The following is an 18,194-nucleotide window of genomic DNA, read 5'->3' as shown; positions in this document are numbered from 1 at the left end:
TACTGACTCCACCATCCAAACCTGCTTTTCTGCCACTTGGGGGAAAAAAAAAAAAAAAAGCCTCATCCTTGCTTGGAAAAGAGCCCAGGAAGTCAGCCCTAATTAATTCTAATTTCTGAAAGAAAAGCAGTCTGCTCAAACAGAAGTCAGTGAAGGGTGTTTCATGGCAAAAGAAAGTGTTCCAGGCCTGTTGGGCCCCAGTGTTTAGCTTCTGCCTCACACTAGCAGGGGCTGAGAAGGGCAACGCACCAGTGAGACCATCCGGTAATGACCCTGCTGCAGGGGAGGGAGTTTGGCGGGGAGATGGGATGTTTCTCAATAACTCTGAGCTCGGAACTAGGAAGCAGGCACCCTTTCAGGCAGACTGTGACAAGTCCTCAAAGTACCTTGGCAACCAACCAAGACTTTTATTTTAGAAGCAAACTCTTATCAGGATTCTTGATTGTTGGCTGAGATTGAGACCTTAAGCAATTTCCTGAAACTCTTTTGAATCTCATAGTCATACGTTTCAAATTGCAAAAGGGAAAATAAGAATGACCTACTTGATCAAAAAGGTATGGAAGGATGAAAATAACTCTTTGTTTTGAAAACTGGCAATTACAGGGAAGGAGTTAAACATTTAATCTCTTTCTAAAGGGAACTATATTTAGGATAGCTACACAATCTCAGTTTCTGAAAGTTCTATTTTACTGAAGAATGCCAGCTAATTAAAGTAGAAATAATAAACCAACATTTTTGCAAGCTCTAATGCATTTAATTCAAGCAAGTATTGTCAACTGCTGTTAAAAATCATTAGGTAGGGAGTTACCTGGCGGTGCAGTGGTTAGGGCTCCACCCTTTCACTATTGAGGGCCCAGGTTCAATCCCTGGTTGAGGAACTAAGATCCCACAAGCCACACAGGTAAATCCTGCCCCTCTGAATGGCTAAAATTAAAAAGCCTGTCCATACTATATGTTGGTAAGAATATGAAAGAATTCTACAGACAGGAAGCAGGCTGATAAAATGACTCAGCTGTAAACAGTTGCTTCTTTCATGAAAAAGGAAGGATGACTCAGAAAATAGAACTTCAAATCCAGAGAAAAGAACTGAGAGCCATAAGGAATTATTCCCAGGCCTTAAAACCCAATGGAGGGACTTCCCCCGTGGTCCAGGGGCTGAGACTTCTCGATCTCAAAACGGAGAGGCCCTGGTTCTATCCCTTGTAGGGGAGTTAGATCCCAAATGGCGCAACTAAGAATTTACCTGCCACAATGCAACTAAAGATCCTGCATGTAGCAACTTGCAATGCAGCCCAATAAATAAACACAGAAACAAAGTAACAAAGTGAAACAAAGCAAAAAAAAAAAAAAAACAAAAACCTTAATGGAGTTTACAAGATTGGATTTCGAAATTTCTTGGGAAATTTCTTTCCCTTTTCCTTTCTATTTTTTTTTTAAGTTTTTGTCGCATCACAGGGCTTGTGGGATCTTAGTTCCCCCATCAGGGATTGCACCTGGGCCCTTGGCAGTGGAAGCCCAGAGTCTTAACCACTGGACTGCCAGGAAAGTCCCCCACCATTGTCTTTTGGGAGCAGGAGACTTACTTTCTAGCTTCATGGGTGCACAGATAGGGAAGAATTCTGTCTCAGGCTGAATTACATCCAGAGTCTCCGCTATATCTAACTTAGATGATTTTAATGAGATTTACATGAGATTTAGGACTTTGAATTGATGTTTTAATAGGGAACCTTGGAATGGGGTGAATATGTTTGATGTATGACATAAATCTTTGAGGATCAGAGTGTAGTAGGCAGAATAATGGTCTTCAAAGATGTCCACATCTCAATACCTGGAACCTAGGGACCTGAGTTCGATCTCTGGGTTGGGAAGATCCCCTGGAGAAGGGCATGGCAACCCACTCCAGTATTCTTGTCTGGAGAATCCCATGGACAGAGGAGCCTGGCAGTCTACAGTCCATGAGATCGCAGGGTCAGACACAACTGAGCAACTAACTCTAACTCACACTATGAATTTATATGTTACATGGCAAAATGAAATTAAGAATCTGATGACCTTAAAATGGGGAAATTATCCTGGATTATCTGGGTAAGCCTAATATAGTCACAAGAGTCATTTAAAAATGGGAGAGTCAGAGAGAGAGAGAGAGAGATAACTATGAAGAAGGGTCAGAGAGATGCTACATTGCTGGCTTTTTAGATGGACAAAGGGAACCATGAGCCAAGAAATGCAGGCAACCTCTTGATGCGGGAAAAGATAATGACCTGGACTTGCCCCCAGAGCTTCCACACAGGAACACAGCCCTGCTTACACCTTGATTTAAACCTGGTGAGACAAACGTTGAACTTCTACACAACTGTAGGATACTTGCTTTTGTGTTGTTTTAAACCACTAAGCTTGTGATAATTTGTTACATCAGCAATAGAAGATCAATAGCATGCCCTTTTAAGATGTTGCATTTATTACATTTCAGTTATACCTAAACAGAGATGTTAGAAATTAAATGAATGTTGACAGAGAACTGAACATACAATAGTGCCAATTAATACCACACTGGTCCACTTTTAGTCTCAAACTGGGGGTGAGGTTGATGTAATGGTGTGACGGGAGAATCTGTCATTCCCCTAAGACTGGTTGAATCAGTGATGAATCTAAACTTTCTGATGAAATAGTATGAACACACAACACTACTTAAGCTGTGGTCTAGCCAGAATGGTTAAAGTGAGTCTCTTACACCTTTAAATATAACTTTTCAAAATGCATCTATTTATTTATTTTTGGCTGCACTGGGTCTTCGTTGCTGCTCACAGGCTTTTTCTAGTTGCCGTGTGTGGTTGCTCACTGCAGTGGCCTCTCTTGTTGAGGAGCATAGGCCCCAGAGCACCTGGGCTAATTAGTGGCGCACAGGCTTAGCTACCCCACAGCTTGTGGGATTTTCTCAGACCAGGTATAGAACCCTATGTGTCCCCTGTATTGGCAGGTGGATTCTTAACCACTGGCTCACCAGGGAAGTCCCTAAATATAACTTTTAATTTACAGTAAATGCAGGGCGCAAGATAAACACTGCCACAAGGAAGTAGACAGACAAATCAGAAAATGGAACATTCTACAGTTGGCCTGGTTTCTCTGAAAGTCAAAGTCATGACAAAAGAATCAGAAGGCACAAAGGGCTGTTAGAACCAGATCAATGAACAGTTCTGCATCAATACTGCTTGCAACAAATTTGCTAAGAAGTACATTTTGGAGGGAAATTTGAATGTGGTCGGATAGTAGATAAAATGAAAATATATGAGAGTGGAAAGGAAGAAATTGTTGACTGAAAAAAACAAAAATACAAAGGATATAATTTTGAGTTTAAAAGTGTGTGTGTAGGAAAAGATCCAGATGGATAGTCACTAAGTGTTAACAGTGGTCATCTCTGGTAATGGGATGATAATATTTTATTTTATTAAAATACAATATTTTATAAAAATATTTACTTTTGCCTACTTGGATTTTTTTTTTGCCGGGGCAGGGGTGGCATTCCACATGGCATGTAGAATGTTAGTTCCATGACCAGGGATTGAACTTGTGCCCTCTGCAGTGGAAATGTGAGGTCTTAACCACTGGATCACCAGGGAAGTCCCCCTACCTGGATTTTCTAACTTTCTACTCTACACATGCATGGTTTTGTAGTAATAAATTATTTTATAATAAAGAATATCAGAATTATGTGAGACAACAGATCAATATAGCATTTGGAGTATATTAAGCACAATTGTGGCTACTCCACAAGGTGTAGGGCTGTGATGATAACTAACATTTCCTGAGGGTTCACAAGCTGCCTGGGGCTTCCCAGTGGTTCTAGTGGTAAAGAAACCCCCTGCCAATGCAGGGGACATAAGAGACACAGCTTCGATCCCTGTGTCAGAAAGATCCCCTGAAGGAGGGCATGGCAACCCACTCCAGTACTCTTGCCTGGAGGATCCCATGGACAGATGAGCCTGGTGGGCAACAGTCCATGGGGTCACAAAGATTTGGACAGGACTGAAGTGACTTAGCATGCACGCACACAGGAGCTGCCCCATATATTTCTAACTGCTTTGGCTGTAGTAACTCAGGTTTTCAAACCTTTAGGGTGGTGACTCACCATAAGACATGTATTTTACAGAGCAATGCTGCACACTCAGGGGCCTGCCAGGTGGCCCAGTGATAAAGAATCCACCTCCAGTGCAGGAGACACAGGAGACTCGGCTTTGATCCCTGGGTCAGGAAGATCCCCTGGAGGAGGGCCTGGCAACCCACTCCAGTATTCTTGCCTGGAGAATCGCATGGACAGAGGAGCCTGGCGGGCTACAGGCCATAGGGTCGCAGAGTGGGACACAACAGCAGCGACTGAGCAGACACGCAGCCCTCATACATACACGATGGAGACTAATGATTTCAGAAGACAGTTACTTATCCTGACTGTGGGCATTCTGATATCTTCTGTTAGATTGTATTCTGATTCTATTTCATTTTTTTTAAATACAGTTAACCCATTAAGTTGATTTCATGACCCACTGACAAGTTTTGACCTACAGTTTGGAAACCCTTTTAGTTCATTTAATACATGTACACACAGGCATATACAAACTCCTCTGAGGTAAAACCTGTTATTGTATCCATTTTTTTCTGAAGAGAGAATTCTGGCACAGAGAGGTTTGATAACTTGCCTAAGCATACTCAGCTAGGGATAAAGTGGGAGAACCCGGATTCTAACCCAGGTTGCCAGCTTCAAAGACAATCCTCTGAACTACTCTCTTACAGGGCCTCTCTCACCCCGCCTGCCACATGGTGGTAAGTATCTGCTGACAGATGTCTCTGCTCCTCCAAAGGAGTGATTCAAGTTGTATTTGAACAGAGTGCTCTGTTAAGATTATTGGAGCATTCAAGGTTACAGCAGATTTAGGGAGCAGCAGTTATATTTTCTGACTCATATGTCACAATGAACAGTAGTTCTGTGTGAAGAGCATAGACTTCCCAGGCACATAATTCTGGGTTCATATACCTACTCCACACCAGGGACAGATCCAGACTTCTGGGGGCCAAAAAGTGAAAGTCCCTCAGTTGTGTCCTACGCTTTTCCATCCCATGCACTATACAATCCATGGAATTCTCCAGGCCAGAATACTGGAGTGGGTAGCCATTCCCTTCTCCAGGGGATCTTCCCAACCCAGGGATCAAACCCAGATCTCCCGCACTGCAGGAGAGTTCTTTCCCAGTGGGAACCGAAGTTTTATGCAATTTTGAAAGCTCTTCCTAAGGAGCAGAATAGAGCTCATGGATTCAGAATTAAGAGCAGTACTTTGAAAGGGGCCCGTGCAAGAGAGGGCTCTGGGGCTTAAGCTTCCTTAGCTTCCTGTTTATTTGCCTGTCTGCCCTTTATCAGCCCCTTGTTTCTGACACTCAGTTTTATAGTCTCTGAGATAGGAGTAACGATTCCTATTTCTCTTGGCTGCCAGACAATCAGCTGAAAAACCCCAGCTGAAGAACCTAATACGATATTCACTGATTAGGTACTCAATAAGTACTTGTTAATAGTAATAATAATAAAAATAATTAAAAGAATACTTCATTTAGAATCCAATTTTAAAGCAAGGTTTCAAAATAAAAACATGATATGGAGAAAACTTATTTTCTCGATTCATTTAAGCCCAGCTCTGCAACTCAGCTCTCCCTGGAGTCCAATTATTTTGGTTTCTCCAAAGCTCTCTCTCCTAAGAGAGGTATAAGTAAGAATAAGGAAGCAGAGCATCCAAAAAACAAAGGCAGAAGTAGAGAAGGGTATCAAGGGAGAAAGTCTGCAGCAGAGGTCCCTGAAAGCCAGATTTCCAAGGCGTGGATGTCAACAAGAAGAAAAATTATTTAACTCTTTAAAGTCTTTCTCAATAACCCAGCACTTTTCTGGAGGCCCTATGGTTAAGGCTATAGACTTCCACTGCTGGGGGTTGCAGGTTTGATCTCTGGTCAAGGAACTAAGATCCTGTGTGCTCTGCAACACAGCCAAAAAGGAATTAAAAAAATTTTTTTTTCTCAATAAACCAAAAAGGGCAGATTTCAAGATGCATTTTGGTATTGAGAGAGCAGGCAGCTGGACATATTCTGTGCTGGCAGAGTCAAGCTTTAGTCACCTGTATTCAGACACTTTATGCTTGTTCTGCTGTGTCCTGAGGGATTATCAAAAAGCAAGAGGCTTCTGGAGTCAGCTTCCTGCCCCTAGAGAACCAACAGTATTTGCAGAAAAGCATAAGGTCACTTTGCCTTCCACTTACATCTTATATTCTCCTTTCAGAGTTTGAGATTCTAAAAAAAGGAGGTATGTTAATATAGAGTTACACGAAAATATAACGGGCGTCTTTCTCAAACATGTGGCTTCTCTTGGCAACCTGTGTAGGGTTTTTTTGTTTAGGTGACTGTTGTGTCATTTCGGTAGTAACTAATACGTGGGGATGTGTGGAAAGAGAAAAGTCAAAAGATGGTAGGAGGTAATTAGATTAATTAGGTAATTAAGGGGAGATATGTGGGTGATTATTAAGTTTCTGGCTACCTACATTTAGGCATAAGCACGTTTTATTTTTCTTAATAGTTACAATGACTCATACCCTTTGTGATTCAACCATCACAAACTCTTCACACTTCCCCCCAGAAATTCCTCTGTGTAAGGCTGAAGATGAAACAGCCCCTTTCCTACTCGTTGGCAAAATGATTTCTTTCCTTTGTCATGTCTCAAAGTGTTAGTCACTCAGTCGTGTCCAACTCTCTGTGACCCCATGGACAGTAAGCCCACCAGGCTCCTCTCTCCAAGGGATTTCCCAGACAAGAATACTGGAGTGGGTTGCCATTTCCTTATCCAGGGGATCTTCCTGACCCAGGGATCAAACCCCGGTCTCCCACATTGCAGGCAGATTCTTTCCCATCTGACCCACTATGTCTATTTATCAACTAAAGGCATCAGCCAGTTCTGGACGCATCTATTGCCTCTAAATCCCTGTTTCCCCTGATTCTCATCCACAGCACCTATGTCGGGAGGCTGCTTTGCAGTATTAACTGGTGGTTTTTGTCCCCAGCATCTTCTTTTCTCTCTGGTCTTTCCTCCCATTTGGTGAACTTAATGTTTGTTGTCTGAAATCAGGGAAGGGTGGACTCTGCTGAAAGAGGAGTCTTTTCCTGGCTTTGAGAAACAGAAAGAAGGACTCCTGTGGGGAGACAACACGGAAGGTTGGCCAGAGTTGACTTGACCTCTGGATAAGCTCAGGGTCCCCAGACTGAGGAGAGGGTGACTGGGGAACTCAGGAGCTAGTGCATTCCACACAAGGCCCGGTTCTGTGCCCACATTACCAGACCAGGCCTTCTGGGTGGACTTAGAAATGGGGTGAGAAGAGCCCCCTGATAACTGTTTCGGCATCTTCAGTGGTTGCTAGGCAAAATTTCACACAAAGAAGCTGTGTGGCCACCATCAGGCTGCCCTGCTGCTTTAATCATTCCCAATGATCGCTTTGGACAAAGTCCGGAAAAACGTAGCAGGGGAGAAATGTGAATACATGAGGAGGATGAAGGGAAACATTCAGATCCCTATAAAAACTAGGATTCATAAAGACCATAAGCTCTCAGTACATTTCAGCCTGGCCAGCATCACAGGTGATATTCAGGAGCAGAAAGTCACTCCCCCTTGTGTCTTGTCACTACAGGAGTCCCTGGAAATTAGATATGACTCAGGGGAAGAGCCACTGGTGTAGAATGGCTCTACACATCTAATTGCAACTTGTGATAATTGCTACTCCGGCAAAGCACACACAGGAAGCCCTGCAGACTGGTCTGGGGGGACAGGGAAGGATGCCCTGAGCGGAGACTTGAAGGGTGAGTTAGAGATAGCTGTTTGTGAAGGTAGAAAGACAATGCAGTCCCTGGACTGGCAATTACTCGGTGAGCCACCCAGAACCACTTATGAAAGAGCACCATGAGGAAAACAGCAAGGGAAGGAGGATCAAGGACTGATCAATAGCGGCAAATGCTTCAGAGAGGTCAAAGCAACACGAAGACTGTTGGATTAAACACGGGAGACTTTGTGTTGCCTTTGTCAAGAGTAGTTTCAGCAGATTGAGGGAAGAAAGAAAAGTTGTGGGAGGCTGAGATGTGGGAGGTGTAGAAATAAAGATGGTAGAAAGAGAGATTTTCATGAAATTTGGCTGTGAAGAGAATGGTAAAAAGGCAGTAGTGGGAGCTGGATAGGAGGTCAAAGGAAGAGGCTTTCAGGTTGGGGAACTTTAATAGACATTGACAGGAAGCCCAAGTAGAGAGAGCAGGTGAAGGAGAGAGGATGGAGTGGGGGCGGGCCTTCATTAGCAAATGGGAGGTAGGAAGTGAACCAAGCCGAAGCCCATGTAGGAAACTGGTCTAAATAGGTGGAGAAAAGGCTGGACAAGGGTGTCAAGTGGCTAACTGGGGTGGATCAGTGGGTGGGAAGGGTTAGTGAAACCAAAGAATTGGAGAAAGCAGATCTGAAATAGCCAGTAGAATCGGTACGAATTCCATTTGCGCAAGCAAAGCCTTCTGTCTCTGTACCTGTATTTCTGTTTTGAGCTCTGATTCCTCTAGGTGGCAGAGGCTTCATCTCAGTCAATTCAAGAAGAGGTGGCAGGGAGGCTGCTGGGTTCAGGAGCCTGGAACTCAGAGAAGAGATGTGGGCTGTAAACATTCCTTGATCAGAACACAGGGTTTGTCTCTGGAGCCTCAGAAGTCATGGACAGGCCTCAGGGAGAGTGAAGAGAATAAAGCATGACACTTGGGGGAAGACCCAGTAGAGGAAGAAGAATCAGCAAAGGTAACTGGGAAGGTAGGAAGAGAAGCCGGAGACTGTCATGTCACAGAACTAAGGGAAGTGAATATTTTAAGTGAAATAAGAGGTCAACCAGGATTGGGATTATAAAATATTCATGGGTATCATGTCTTCTTTCTTTGGGTTGGGATATGAAACACAAGATATAATCATAGTGTGTGTTAGTTGCTCAGTTGTGTCCGACTCTCTGCAACCCCATAGACTGTAGCCCACCAGGCCCCTCTGTCCGTGGGATTCTCCAGGCAGAAACACTGGAGTGGGTTGCCATTTCCTTCTCCAAAAGGAGCTATAGAAAGAAAGAAAGTAAAAAAAAAAAAAAAAAAAAAGTAAAAAAAAAAAAAAAAAAAAAGAAAGAAAGAAAGTGAAATCACTCAGTCGTGTCCGACTCTTTGCAATCCCATGGACTGTAGCCTACCAGGTTCCTCCATCCATGGAATTTTCCAGGCAGGAGTACTGGAGTGGGATGCCATTTCCATCTCCAAGAATCATAGTACCTACTATTTATAGAGTACATAGTGCCTGATTATGTCATTCAACTAACCAATCATATATTAACTGAGTATGACTGTAGAGAATTTTTATTCTTATGAGGGCAGAGCTGGGGACCACCCAGATAAGCACTGCTAGTGGTTACAGAGTCTCAGAGAAGGAGGCAGATAGCAAAAGCTCAGTGCTTAAAAAAAATGCTACACCAGTTTGTTCAGCTTCAATAATGAGGAGCAGGTGGAGAGACAGCAAGAGAGAGAGCAGCTTATTCTAAAAAGTTTGAAGATTAAGCTTTGAGGGGAGTTCCTGGGTGGTCCAGGCTTTATCCTCCCACTGCAGGGGGCACAGTTTCAATCCCTGGTCAGGGAACTAGGATCCCATATTCGACATGGCACAGCCAAAGGGGAAAGAAAAGATTAAGATCTGAGGGTCTTGAAGCAGTCTGAGATTCAGTCTTAAGATTTAGGAAGTGAGGACTCTGTTCATCACCATGTCTTCTCACAAGACATTCAGGATCAGCAATTCCTGGCCAAGAAACAAAAACAGAGTCGTCCCATTCGGAAGTGGATTTGGCTGAAAACTGAATTAGATAGAACTCCAAGAGGAGAACAAGCTGGGTCTATAAGGAATTGCACAAGGAGATGGAACACATATTTATTTTATATTAAGTCACTTGTTTTCTACCATATCACTGAAAACATCAGTCTCTGGACAGCTAGATGTGTTTTCTTGAGAAAATGATTTTTCTCTTAGTTGATTGACTCAGTAATAAATATGTGAGAACTTTCGTCAGTTAAAAAAAAAAGATTTAGGAGGTGAAAACTGTGAATTTCTGTTTGGAACAAGTTCACCTACAGGCAGGGCTTCCATAGGTGGTGCAGTGGTCAAGAATCCGCCTGCTGCTAGTACAGGAGACTCAAGAGATGCAGGTACAACCCCAGGGTCAGGAAGATGCCCTGGAGTAGGAAATGGCTACCAACTCCAGCATTCTTGCCTGGAAAATTCCATGGATTGAGGAGCCTGACAGGCTACAGTCCATAGGGTCACAAAGAGTTGGACTCGACTGAGCAGGAACTCACAGACATCCATAGGCACTGATGCCTGTTCTGATGTGCAGAAAGGGAAGCACCCTGAGAGAATCTCCTTTCTGTAACAGAGTGCAACTGAAAACAGGATGTTAGGGATTAAATCAGATTATCCATGGATGAATGGAGTTCACTGTGAAAAAAGAAAGATCCCTTTCATTATTAATTCTTTTTTTTTTTCTTGGTCATGCTGTGCAGTTTGTGGGATCTTAGTTCCTCCACCAGGAGTTGAACCTGGGCCCCAAAATGAAAGTGCCCAGGCCTAACCAGTGAACCTCCAGGGAATTCCTAATTTGACCCATTTTAGATTAATTTATTTTGGTATATCCATCACTGAAAAATTATACAATGAGGCAGTTCCACTTGTCCATATGTGGAAGGATTTTTCGATATCTTTTTCAGTGAAAAATACAAAGGTACAAAGCAGTGTGTTTGGCGTGCTCTTTTCAGAAAAGGATCTATACGGGTATATTTTGCATATACAAAGAATATGGAAAAAACAAGAAACTGGTGACAAAGGTGGCCTGTGGGGAGGAGAGCTTGGTGACCTGGGATCAGAGCAGAGAGTTTTCATTGTATATTTTTCTGAATGTTGTACCAAGTACTATTTATTTAGTAAGTAAATATATGTAAACATGTAAAAGATGCCTTTGGTGAATCATTTTGCAAGTTTCATTTGTAATACAAACAGCCACTCCCTAATTTGCTTTGGAAATGTTGACATTTGTGTACTGGATTTTCTTAAATACCAGAGTCTGCAAGCCACACCCTGAATGCCCTAAATTTGAGGTCACCAACAAAACCAGCCATGCAAGTGTGATTTTCCAAAAGGTCAAACTGCTTCAAGCAGCAAGGGGCTTAAAACATTCCCAGCCTCTGAGAAGGTCAGAGAGAAGGGCCCTTGGAGAGAATTGGTATAATCCTCTTCTTTCTAAAGAGGCTGAAGGGGAAGAGTCTTGCCTAACAACGAGATAATGCCATTTTGTGGCTTTATAAATATGGGAGAAAAAACCATCTCTCTGCCCATATCTACATAAAGAACTCAAAAAGGATGCACAGAACACTAATAGCAGCTAACTATGTAGAGAGGGAAGGTGAGGGATGGGAGGGTAGGAGACAGAGGTAGGAATGAGATTTTTCACTTTGAACCTTTTATAATCCTTGAACCATTTTTTGAACAACACAAACCTTTTTAAAAGCTGTATAGGGATGTCCCATGTGGTCTAGTGGTTAGGGCTCCACAGTTCTGCTGCAGGTGTAATGGGTTCCATCCCTGGTCAGGGAAATAATATCCTGCATGCTGCATAGCATGGCCAAAACTAATAAAAATAAAATTTTTCAATTAGTAATATAAAAGCTTTGTAAAGAGAGATGGGGGCTTTCCTGGTGGTTCAGATGGTAAAGAATCTGCCTGCAATACAGAAGACCCAGGTTTGATCCCTGGGTCAGGAAGACCCCCTGGAGGAGGAAATGGTAACTCACTCCAGTATTCTTGCCTGGAGAAGTCCATGGACAGAGGAGCCTGGTGGACTACAGTCCATGGGGTAGCAAAAAGTTGGATAAGACTGAGCAACTAACACTTTCAAAGACAGATGAACGTGACATCTATGTGACTTACAATTCAGTTTTCAAAGAAGACATCCTGAGGAGATGGGCTCAGAGATAAATGAAGAATCTGGCGTTGAAATCACAGGTAAAATCCTGCTGCTTCAAATGCCCATGGCAGTAGGACTTATTTTGCCATATTGAGATTTGTTTGAAATAACATGGGCCATCAGCTTGGCTTAGATCTTGTTTTTGATTATAGATAGATTTGTCAAAACCGTGCAGTAGCAGCTCCTTACTAGTCTGTGGATTCACTCTCATGGAGACACAGGGCAGGACAAAGATCAATAAACAGGAAGTCAGCAAAGCTGGGTCTAACCGAACTTCATATTTTAATTCACCTATGACTTCAGGTCTCCTTAGGCCAGTTTTCACATCTGTAACATGGAAGGATTAGAGGAAATGATCTCTAGCTCTGATAAGACTGAAGTCTGAAATAGCTCTTAGCAGTTTAGAACAAAGGGGGAATTTATGAGAACTTCATTCCTTTGACTTGAAGCTACAAGAATGAGCAAATGATCCTCTTGGCCCTTTTCTCCTACACCCGCCCCCCCCCCCCCCACCATGATCATTAGTTAGATCTGTGTTCTTCACTATTCAACAAACATTTCTGATGGAGAGTCACAATGATATTTAAGGACCCAAGTCCTGTAATAAAGAAACTCATATAGGGAACTCTCTGGCGGTCTAGTGGGTAGGGGAACTTCCTAGGTGGCGCTAGTGGTAAAGAAGCCACTTGCCAGTGCAGGCGTACGAGACGCAGGTTCGATCCCTGGAGGAGGGCATGGCAACCCACTCCAGTACTCTTGCCTGGAGAATCCCATTGGACAGGGGAGCTTGGTGCGCTACAGTTCATAGGGTTGCATAGAGTTGGATGTGACTGGAACGACTTAGCATGCACGCACGCCAGTGGGTAGGACCCGGTGCTTTCGCTGCTGTGGCACAGGTTCAGTCCCTGGTCAGGTACCTGAAATCCCACAAGCTATGTGGCATGGCCCCCCAGAAAAAAAAAAAGAAAGAAAAGAAAAAGTGGAAAAAAGAAACTTACATAATTTTACTTAACCCAGCATTTTCCAAACTTACGTATATGGAACACTTTAGTGTGTCCTATTACTTCTATTTAGAACAACTGGGATTCACATGCCTCTATTTTTAGGGAATACATGAGATCAGCTATCATCTGGCAGTTAAGACAGTTCTGGGGCTTCTGCAAACATGGGAAGATTGAGCACATTCCTAAGGGAGCCTGAGAGTCTTGTGATTCATCTCTCCACCCCACCAACTGAAAGAAAATTTTTCAACAATGGGAGCCTCAGAAACTCACTCATTTTATAGGAAGGTTCCCATCTAAGTACAAAGAGATCAATGGACATCTGATCCTGTTCACCTCTGACTTTCAGATTTATTTTTTCTTTGGGGAACTTGCTTCTGTCATCCTTTTTGTTCAGAAATTGTAGTTCTCTTTCTCTCCTTGCTGCAAAAGGTTTAATTCTCTCCCTCCAAATGTTTTCACTCTGAAAACAGACAGGTAGGAAAAGTGTATGCAATGTGCCACACTTCACATTCTGCATTTGTTTTTGAGATTTTTTGCCCTTAATTTCCAAAGAAACACTGACTCATAATCACACATGCGCGCACACACACACAGAGTCATTTGGAAAAAATTAATTTAAAATCTGTTTTTCTTAAGACTTCTCAATTATTTTAGCCCCATCACTAAGCATTCAGTTTAAAGAAAATAAAAACTCTAAGTAGACAAAATCATGACCAAAGCTATCATTGTACAGTGTATTGGTGGCATATCTGGAAGTCTGAAACCGAGAAGCAATATGAAAAGTCACTTTTGCATTTAGTATTTTTTTTTTTGAGTTTTCAGGTTTGTAGCCTAAGCATTAAGATAAAACTGACCAGGTGGCAGGGCCAGCTGATTATACGAAGGCTTCCCTTAAGAACTACAGTTGCAAGTAAATTCTTTTTCTCCTGACCAGCCTTTATTATTGGCAGTTACCACATAGTATATGGTGTCCCCTTGTGCTCTCCTGGGACAGTGGGAAAGACATGTAAATGAGAAGGCAGCTGGAGAGGGGTGGAGGAGATACCCACCGACTCTCCCACTCTGCCTACCTTAGCACCAGTTCTCTGATGGGTTGTCATTTATTTATTTGGCTGCGTTGGGTCTCAGTTGCGGCTCCAGAGACCCAATCTTTGTTGTGTCATGTGGCTCAGTAATTGGGAGCATGGGGTTTGTTGCTCTGCAGCACATGGAATCTTTGTTCCCTGACCAAGAATCAAACCCACATCCCCTGCATTGCGAGGAGGATTCTTTTTTTTTAAAACATGCATATCATTTTATTAATTATTTTCGGCTGTGCTGGGTCTTCACTGCTGGCCAGTTGCGGTGAGCAGGGTCTTCTCTAGTTGTGTACGTGGGCCCCTCATTGCAGCGGCTTCTCTGGTGCAGGCCACAGGCTCTAGGTGCTCGGGCTTCAGAAGTTGCAATATATGGGCTCAGGAGTTGTGGCTCTCGGGCTCTAGAGCACAGTCTCAGTAGTCGCGGCACACAGGCTTTGCTGTCCTGCAGCATGTGGGACCTTCCTGGATCAGGGATTGAACTTGAGTCTCCTGCACTGGCCAGAGGATTCTTTACCACTGAGCCACGAAGGTAGCCCAGCAAAGTGGATTCTTAACCACTGGACCACCAGGAAAGTCTCTTTGGTGGGTTGTCTTAATTCACCTGGGACATATTTACTGAAAGATGCGGTTGAATTTTAAAGAGAAGGGCATAAAATTAACTGGGAGGGAAATAAACAAAGAGAAAAAAAGTAAACATAATGGGGAAGAGATTACTTAGGATAATGCAGGGTGTGGTGGTTAATTTTATGTGTCAACTTGGTTAGTTTATGGTGCCCTGTTTGGTCAAACATTCCAGATGTTGCTGTGAAGGTATATTTTAGAATCATTAACACGTATAATCACTTGACTGTTAAATTAAGCAGATTACCCTTCATAATGTGGGTGGGCCTCATCCATTCAGTTGGAAGCCTTATGAGCAAAGACCCGAGGTTTGCCAAGGGAGAAGGAATTTTGCCTCAAGATGATAGAAATCCTGCCTGAGTTTCCAGCTTACTTGCCTACCCTGTGGATTTCAGACTTAAGGCTGCAAACCCTTGCCTGAGTTTCCAGCCTGTCCTACAGATTTAGAATTTGCTGGCTCTCCCCAACTCTGATGTTTAAAACAAATCTGTTTCTCTCTACTCTGTTGCCTGTTTCTCTGGAGAGCACTGGTTAACACAGAGAACTCTAGGAAGGATGATCCTACAGCAAAAAAAAAAAGAGCTGTTTGACCATAATCTGATAAAAGCTATCCAGTTTGACAGAGAACGTGCAGATAAATCAGTGACAGATATCTTAAAACAAAACTATGCAAGGGAAAAAATCGAAGCAATTGTTAACTTCAGGGAAAACAAAAAAAATGACTTAAGACAGGGCAGTGGGACTTCCCTGGTGGTCCAGTGGTTAAGACTCAGCACTCTCAATGCCAGGGGCCTGGGTTTGATCCCTGGTCAGGGAACTAGATCCCACATGCCACAACTAAGAGTTAGCATGCTGCAATTAAAAGATAACTGCATGTCACAACTAAGGGTCCTGCATGCTACAACAAAGATCTAAGATCCTGAGTGCCTCAACTAAGACCCAGTGGAGCCAAATAAATAAATAAATATTAAAAAAAAAAAAGACAGAGTCATTTGGTTCAGTTATAAACACTGAATTAAAAACAATCTTTTATAATTGAAGTACAGTTGATTAACAATGTTGTGTTAGGTTCAGGCATACAGCAAAGTGATTCAGCTTTACATATATATAAGAAATGCACATATATTCTTTTTCAGATTATTTTCCATTATGGATTATTACAATATGCTTTGCTGTGTTATACAGCAGCTCCTTGTTTTATCTATTTTTTCTATAGTAGTGTGCATCTGGTAATCTCAAGTTCCTAATTTATTCATCTCCTTTCCTCTGTGGTACCCATAAATTGGTTTTCTATGTCTGTGCCTCTGTTTCTGTTTTGTAAATAAGTTCATTTGTATCATTTTGTTAAACTCCACATATAAGCAATATCATATGATATCTACCTTTCTCTGATTTACTTCACTTAGTATGATAATCTCTAGGTCCATCCATGATGTTGCAAATGGCATTATTTCTTTTTATGGCTGAGTAATATTCCATTGTATGTATGTACCACATCTTCTTTATCCATGCCTCTGTCAGTGGACACTCAGGTTGCTTCCATGGCTTGGCTATTGTAAATAGTGCTGCTATGAAAACTGGGGTTTTCATAGCAAAAAGATATGCATATCTTTTTGAGCTAGAGTTTTTGTTTTTTCCAGATATGTCCCTAGGAGTGGGACTGCTGGATCATGTGCTGGATCATCTTAGTTTTTTAAGGGACCTCCATACTGTTCTCCATAGTGCACCAACTTACATTCCCACCAACAGTGTAGGAGAGTTCCCTTTTCTCCACACCCTCTCCAGCATCTATTATTCGTAGACTTTTAGAAGATGGCCATTCTGACTGGTGTGAGGTGATACCTTATTGTAGTTTTGATTTACATTTATTTAATAATTAGCAAAGTTGGGCATCTTTTCATGTACTGTTGGCCATCTGTATGTCTTCTTTGGAGAATAAAATATTGATTTAAGGAAAATGACAGTGGTGGAAGAAGTTATATGGAAGTTGTGGTGCAACTAAGTAAAATCTTCATCTTCACTGAGGAAGTTAAAAAATATCTAAAACTGGAAATTTAAGAAAAAGCAATGTTATTTAGAAACAAGGTGATAGATAACAGAAGAAACAACTAAAAGCATTGAAAGCAGCTGCTTGCTGATTAACTCCAGTGGCAGTGGGTGGGGCAAGGAACTGCTATTTATCATTATAATATTGTAGATAATTTTGTGCTTTTCAAGTCCATACTACTTTGATAAAAATAAAAATGAAATTAACATTACATGAGTCCAATGTGGAAAATTTGGAAAGTACAGAAAAGTATAAGAAAGAGATAATAACCACTCATAATCCTTCCAACTCAGAGGAAGTAACTATGTACATATTTGAGGAATAGGATTATTAAATGAATTTGATATTAAGCTTTTAAATTTGAGGATTTAATTTGAGGGTTTTAAACTATCATAACTTAGATATAAATGGACAAATACTATAACAAAAGTATGATACTGGAGACTTCCCTGGTGGTCCAGTGGCTAAGGCTCCCAATACACGGGACTTGGGTTCAACCTTTGGTCAGGGGATTAGGACCCAAAGTCCCCGCATGCCACAGTGAAGATGGAAGACCCTACGTGCTGCAGCTAAGACCCAGCACGGGCAAATAAATAAATATTTGAAAATAGAGTACAATAGTGTCTGTGAAATATTACAGGTATAATTACAGATAGTAATAATCATGTACAGTATGACCCCATTTGTGTTTATGTGTGCATTAGAAAGTAATTTGTACGCCTGAAACTGATATAAAGAAAAAGGAAAATTGCTAACCACTTGGCAGTTAATTTATTCTACTGAAATATGTGATTCCCAATATACTACTCAACATACTCACAATAAACATTATTACCTGCGATGATAACTTTCAGCCAGGTGAGGCCATCTAGTTGCTTAAAAGGAGTTCATTAAAATAAATAAAACATAATTGGGGGGGAGGCGGTTGTTTTTAGTGACTGAAACAAGACAGACCTAAAACTGCAGCTTTTGGGAGAACCATCTGTTCTTGCAGTCTTGTATCTCTCCTCGGACTTGAACTTGGCCTCTCGTTGGGCCTTGCGTTTGAGAACAGGTTCTCTGAAGATGTCCTCGTTGACTACAGCTTTGTCCAAGGGGTTATCCACGGAGTACTTTGTGGGCCTGAGTTGATTGGAATGATAAACTTTCACAAAAGACTTGATCTTTGACTTCTTGGCAGTTTTCTTCTTGCCCATGGCACTTGTCACTTTTCAGGGATAGCAATCAATTCCAGCCACCAGAACATGGTTGTAGATGCGGTCTGAGGTGCCATCATCAATGTTCTTCATGATGACTGCTTTGCGTTCGGAGTAGTGACCAGCCAGGACCAGCATCACATTCTGGGTATCATGAACTTGCCCAT

The 18,194-nt window shown here is 42.2% G+C and overlaps 1 pseudogene; it reads right to left on the bottom strand.

Annotated features, from left to right (window-relative positions):
* Positions 1-17,785: 17,785 nt before the first annotated feature.
* On the bottom strand, positions 17,786-18,194 carry LOC122697729 (annotated as a pseudogene).

Source organism: Cervus elaphus, chromosome 7, assembly GCF_910594005.1.
Source record: "Cervus elaphus chromosome 7, mCerEla1.1, whole genome shotgun sequence".
Taxonomy (NCBI): domain Eukaryota; kingdom Metazoa; phylum Chordata; class Mammalia; order Artiodactyla; family Cervidae; genus Cervus; species Cervus elaphus.
This window is presented reverse-complemented; position numbering and strand designations above follow the sequence as displayed.